The sequence below is a fragment of the Neomonachus schauinslandi genome, chromosome 1 (assembly GCF_002201575.2).
Source record: "Neomonachus schauinslandi chromosome 1, ASM220157v2, whole genome shotgun sequence".
In the NCBI taxonomy this organism is placed as follows: Eukaryota; Metazoa; Chordata; class Mammalia; order Carnivora; family Phocidae; genus Neomonachus; species Neomonachus schauinslandi.
Genome location: NC_058403.1, coordinates 72,139,338 through 72,145,700, shown reverse-complemented (window position 1 = coordinate 72,145,700; position 6,363 = coordinate 72,139,338).

The following is a 6,363-nucleotide window of genomic DNA, read 5'->3' as shown; positions in this document are numbered from 1 at the left end:
TCTAAACTTAGGATAATAAGGCTTAACAGTGAGGTGCTTTTTAAAAAAGTGAATCATTTCTCAGTTCTCCTTTGCTAATCTCTCTTGGTAACATTAATTATGAGTTTGTGCAGCGCGCCCCAAGGCGAGCTCGGCTTTCCCAGGACAATTAAAGTTACTTAATTATTAAAAACTGTGTGTGCTGCCCAGAGAGAAAGAAGCAGCGGGGCCCGGCTCCCACAGCCCCCCACAGGAGTGACCGGACACTCTGTGGGAACTCGGCTCCTTTCCCTCACCATTGTAATTCTTTCAATATAATCTCTGAAAATCCCCTCGCCGACCCCTCCCACCCGAGCAGGAATGATTTAGAGGCTGCTTCCCAGCTGATAGCCGCCTGCAGGCTCCTACCCGCTGGGAGGCCGGACTCCAGCTACTCCAGGCCAGGCCAGGGGGCCAGGGAGGCGGCAGGGCCTCCGCCGGGGGATTCGCGCTGGAGCAAGGCCCTTCTGGCCCAAGGGTGTTGGAAAATGCTTAGCCCTTGGTTATGAGTGGGTTCCTCTTGACCCCACTCTTCCTCAGGCCTTCTGCCTCACAACAGTAGGACGTGTCATCCCACACCCTGAAAATGGGTAGAGGGGAAGGAGGAGGGGTGCCAGGGCCAAGCTGCATTTGCAGCAGACATTCCCAAGAGCAGTTACTAATTCATAACAGAACCTGTTTTCAAGAAGTTTCGTTGGTTGTGGGCCTGGTTCTGCCATTAACACCCCAGAGAGACCTCGGGCAAGTCACTCCCCTAATTCTGACTCTTGGCTTCATAGTCCAGGGCATCCTGCAATCCCTAGGGGACTTCAGGTCCTGATTCTTTGATGAGTCTAATACTTAACCTAGAAAGGAAAACTCCAATTTTCCATTCCACTTTCTATTCTCATTCATTCAATCATTCATTCATTCAGCAAGCACCCACTCTGTGTTGGGCACTGTCCTTGCTCTAGGGACAGAGAAGAGAGGCAACATTCTCAAATCCTAGCCATCATCTTGCACACAGAAGGAAATGGAGACCAAGAAGGGGTCCCCCAGAAAGTCACATCGAGACAGGGGAGAACCCAGTCTCCTGACCCCCAGCCCAGGAGCTTTCAACAGGTTGCTGCCAGCTAAACCTGCTTCAATTCCTTTGCTTTCTCCCCTTCTGATCTATTTAGCTCCTTCCCACCCCAACTCCCTCCCTGGGCTCCAAGTCTCCAAGGAAGCATCGCCCATTAGAAACATGCTGGCCACAGATGAATGCGAGCCACATATATCATTTATATTTGCTATTAGCCACGTTGTTAAAAGTTTTTTTTTTAAGTGCCGTTTATTTTAATGATATATTTTATTTAACCAATATATCCAAAAATCATAATTTCAGCTTGTAATAAATATAAACATGTATTAATTAATAAGATACTTGACATTTTAAAAATTAAATGTTCCAAATCCAGGGAACATTTGACATTTACAGTACATCCCAGTCGGGTTGGCCATATTTCAAATGTCCGATAGCCACCCATGGCCAGTGGTTACTATCCTGGGCAGCACAAGGAGTAAGGTCCCTCTCCTCTGTAACCCTCCATGACTCCTCAATAGTCAATACAATCCAGGAAGAAAAGTGTGGGATTCGTGCACACAGCTTGGCTGCGGAAGTCCGCCCCACACTTTCCCCAGTACGCTGACACCGTGGAATACTATGGAACCGAGAAAGAAAAAATATCTATCAGTAAGGGCAAAGGGCAAAATGGAAACAGTGTATGTGGAACTCTGCCCCTGCAGGGAATCTGTGTATTTGCTTGTCTGTGCACAAACTATCTCTGGAAGGGTTCCTAAGAACTAAAACCTCGGTACTGGATGGATGGAGGGCAGAGGGGGCCGCGGGGCGCTCACTGCATGTGTATCTTAACACTTTGGAATTCTGAACATGGGGATGTATCACTCATTCAAAATCGAAAATCAAAACTCTTCGGTTAATGGGCGCCCTCGGGCACAGCACTGGTCCCCGCTCCTCGTGGCAGTGCACGGGCAGGAGCAAATGCAGGTCCCTGTTGTTCCTGCTGCTCCACAATAGGAAGAGGGAGGCTTGGCAGAGGCCCAGGGCAGGAAGACATGGTATCAAGTGACTTTAAAGGGCTCTTTTGTTTCCAGAAAGGCAGCGGTTTCCACCCTGCATCCCTGCCCCCCTCTTGGAGCCTGCTGTCTCTGGGATCCCTCCACCACCTGCTACGAGAGCATCATCTCCCTCCCCCCGCCCCCCCACGCAAGAGCCTCTGGGTTTGAGGTGCAGAGGGGAGGGAGGTGCTGGCTGGGAAGGAGCGTCATCCTCTCTTCCCAAAGGATGTTCATTCATTCCCAGATGTCATTTCCAGAGGCATGATGCCACCTCACCAGCTGCCCTGTAATCCTGGCATCTCCAGCCTGCATATGATACAGAGCAATGGAACGAAGAGAGCAGAGCATGAGCATGGTCGCACGGGTGTGTGTCCGCCTGTGCACATCTGGGGCCACGCTCTGGCATTCACTCACTCGTTCACTGACGCTTTTAACAAATACAAGTTGGGCACCTACTACATTCCAGTCACAGCGCTAGACCCTTGGGATACAGCAGGGACAAGGCAAATGAGATCCTGCCCTCAAGAAGCTTACAGTCCTGCCGCAGAAACAGGCATGAAATTCAAAAATAATTCACTCTTAACTGTTGGTGATAAGCGGAAGGAAAAGTACATGAAATCGGGGCCCATGACCTAGTCTGGGAGGCCAGGGAAGGCTCACTCGAGAACTGGCATTTAAGCCAAGTCAAAGAAATAAATAAATCCAGAGATAATAAGATGTGACAAGTGAGCCTTACATGCAGAGGGTCCCCACTATCAACTTGCTATGTCCTTGAATAAACCACATCCCCTTTTTAAAGAAGTTTATTTTATTTGAAAAAAATTTTTCTTAAGTTTTTATTTATTTATTTATTTATTTGAGAGAGAGAGGGAGAGCACAGAGGGAGAGTGAAAGGGAGAAGCAAACTCCCTGCTGAGCAGGGAGCCCAATGTGGGGCTCGATCCCAGGACCTCGAGATCATGACCTGAGCCAAAGGCAGACTCTCAACCGACTGAACCACCCAGGCGCCCCAGAAGTTTTTTTTATTTGAAAATAGATTTAAGCTTAGGTGGCTCAGTCGGTTAAGCTTCTGTCTTCGGCTCAGGTCATGACCTCAGGGTCCTGGGATCGCGCCCCATGTCATCGGGCTCCCTGCTCAGCGGGGGAGCCTGCTTCTCCCTTTCCCCTCTGCTCCTGCTCTCTTTCTCTCTCTCAAATAAATAAATAAAATCTTAAAAAAAAAGAAAAGAAATTTAAAATTTCAAAAAAGTGTAAAAATAAAATTAATATAAAAACATGCATATGTTTTTGATGCAGCTGATTCACTATTGTTAACATTTTACCCCATTGGCTTTGTCAGTTGTTTCTTCTCTCTCTCTCTCTCTCACTTTCTTTCTCAACAAGGTGACAGTACCTAACATGCACCATGGCCCTTCAGGACTAAACCCTTCAGAAGCCCATCCCTTTCTGGGCTCAGCATGGGAAGGTGGCCCCTGTCCTCTCTCCTCCCAGGGCAGCTACGAGGAGCGCGTGAAAGCCTGTGTGAGCACATCCCAGGCATGCGGAGTAAAATCATTACTATCTTCTTGCTGAGCATTTCTCGGGCTTTAGAAATGAAAACTAAAGTGTTTTCCCAGAGAAATACCCAAGGCCCCAGTTCCTTCAGAAGACAACCTGCTCTTCAGCCAGGCCGGGGGGGGGGTGCGATGGGGGTACGTCGGGGGGGCGGTCAGCAGCGCTGCTCCACGCACCCTCCTCTCGGCTAGGCCCTGGTGAGGACGTTTCTGGCTGACCAACTCTCCCCACAGCTTAGGGGAAGCATCTCGAGGCAACTGTGCCTGGCACAGACAATGCTCCCCCACCCCAGGGAAGGGCTCCTTCTCCCTGATGAAATGGAACAGAGCCAGCCCAGAACCCCTCTCCTGGCCGCTCGGCCCTGCATTCAGGAGCACAATAGTGTTGGTCCTCTCAGCAGGTTTTAGAGCCATTCCCTTAATGAGAACGATAAATTCACAAGAAAAGGCCAGTTGCCAAGAGCAAGGAAGTGCTGCCCGGGCCTCACTGGCCCCCGGGGACCACCCCTCCGAGCGGGGGCACCTACAGAACCAACAACCGGACAGGGCCCGGGCCCCGACTACTGAGTCATACGTCTGGGCTCAGAGCCTGGCGATGGGTACTTTTAAAAGCTTCCCAGGTGACCATCTGTCAGTTTAGCAACCACTGGCCTCGCTACCCTCAGATCCTTCCAGAGCTGAGACCCCTCGATGGTGTGACCGGGCAGAGACCTCGAGGTCGAGGACCTGCGGCTGGTGGGCCCACGTGCACGGCGAAACTTCAGGCCCTTTGCTCGCGGCCCACGAACTTGGGACGGAAGGGCGTGCAAGGACGTCCTGCAGCGTCTCCCGTCCTTGGTTTACCCAACCACCTCTGCTATAGCAGAGTTTCTACAAGTTTTCTCCAAGTGGGCGGCGAGCGGTAGAAGAAAATCAGTGAAGCAGCCAAGTTCTGCTCTGCTGTGCTGATGAAAGCTGGCTTCTGGCGTGGGCCGCTCGCTGGAGCACAGCTGTGGGCAAGGCCAGCTGCGGGGGACGGCCCCTGGTGGGCCAGCTGCCCAGCTCCTGCCTCCTTCAGCCCTCTCTGCGGCAGGCCTGGGCCTTCCCCTCTGGCTGCCCTGCAAGCTTCTCCCCCTCCCCCCCCCTCGCCCCAACACCCCCCCCCCATCTGTATGGCCAGCTTATTTTCTTTTACTCTAGTTACCCACACCCCTCAATGGGGTCACCCTGCCCCACGCTGGGGGCTTCTTGAGTTTCTAGGCAAACACTGGGACCCTGGGGCCCTGCAACCTTATCCCTCCCATCATTAAACACTGGACTCCCAGGGGGCCCAAACTGTGTCAGAGTGGGCCCCCACCTCCCCTTCTCCCCCCTCCCCTGCACTCAGCACTGCCCTAGGCAGAGAGCAGGCACTCAGGACTCCAGGGAGGGAGGGAGGGAGGGAGGAAGGAAGGAAGGCTGCAATAAATCTGCAATAAAATCCAGTTCTTAATTGACCCACTGCATCAGACCTCTCCCCATGGCCTGTTCCAGGAAAGCTCCTGGGTCGAACCCAGTCCAGAGCGCCTTCCTCTCCCATCCCCAGTTCTCCGGGACTTCTCCTGTGCGGGGAGAGTCTCTGAACTACGCCGAGGCCGTGAACTAAGTGGATTTTATGAAGATTCACCACACGTGAGAAGCCACCCACACAGCGCAACTGAACAACTGAACGGAAAGAAAAAACATCTCTGAACGTCCAAAGCTGGCCTCTTCCTCAAACCCTGGAGGCAAAAGCCACCTCCTCAAGGAAGGTTCCCTGGATTTCTCCAGCTGGAAGTGATTCCTCCTCTATCCCTACACAGCACCGTTCCCATCCTTCTTTCACTGACCCTGTGAGATCACCATTACTACACACACGACAGGTGATGTAAGGAGGCTTTGCAGCCAGACTGTCCCAAGTTCAAATGCCACATCTCCCTCTATGAGCCGTGCAATTGTGGAGGAGGAGCGTGGCCCTTCTTACCCTCGGTTTCTTCATGTATGAAATCAGAATAACGACGTGCCCTTTATGACTTTTTCCCTGCCTACGTGGGGATGCCATGTCACACATGCAGCCCCACACATCCCCCACACATCTGCCACGCTCTGCCCCCTCTTAACTGGGGCAGGGGGACCCATGGGAGCTGGGGTCCTTGACTCAGGCGTGTTTGCCACGGGAGATCCCATCTGGAGGCTTCCCGCAAAGTCACCCTTGCGAATTCCTCCAGCCTCCTCACCACCCACAAGGCACACTCCATCTGGGAGAAAAGCCTGAGGAAAGGGATCACATGGAATTCATCTGTCTTCCAGTCCCGGAAACTCAGGGGCCTTGGCAGGGGGCTGCTTAGCACAAGCAGGAACGGCCCCCGGCTGAGGATGCTCAGGCCTCCACCCAGAACAGGGCTGAGAACCGACGTGGGCAGCCCCTGTCAAGTGCCTGGGGCTGCGGAGCTTACCAAGTACTTCCACCTCCAGTACCTGCTGGGGTCCTCATAGCCACCCATGACGTTGCCTAAATTGGAATCATTATTGTCCTCATTTTACAAAACAAGAAACCGAGGCTCAGGGCAGAGAGAGAAACGTTTTATCTCTGCAGCATCTAGAGGAGGTAGATCCGGTCGTTGGTATCAGGAACTTGCTCAGGACTTCCCCTCTGCCCTCCGAAGGGGACACTGAGAGCTTCTTCACCTGAAGA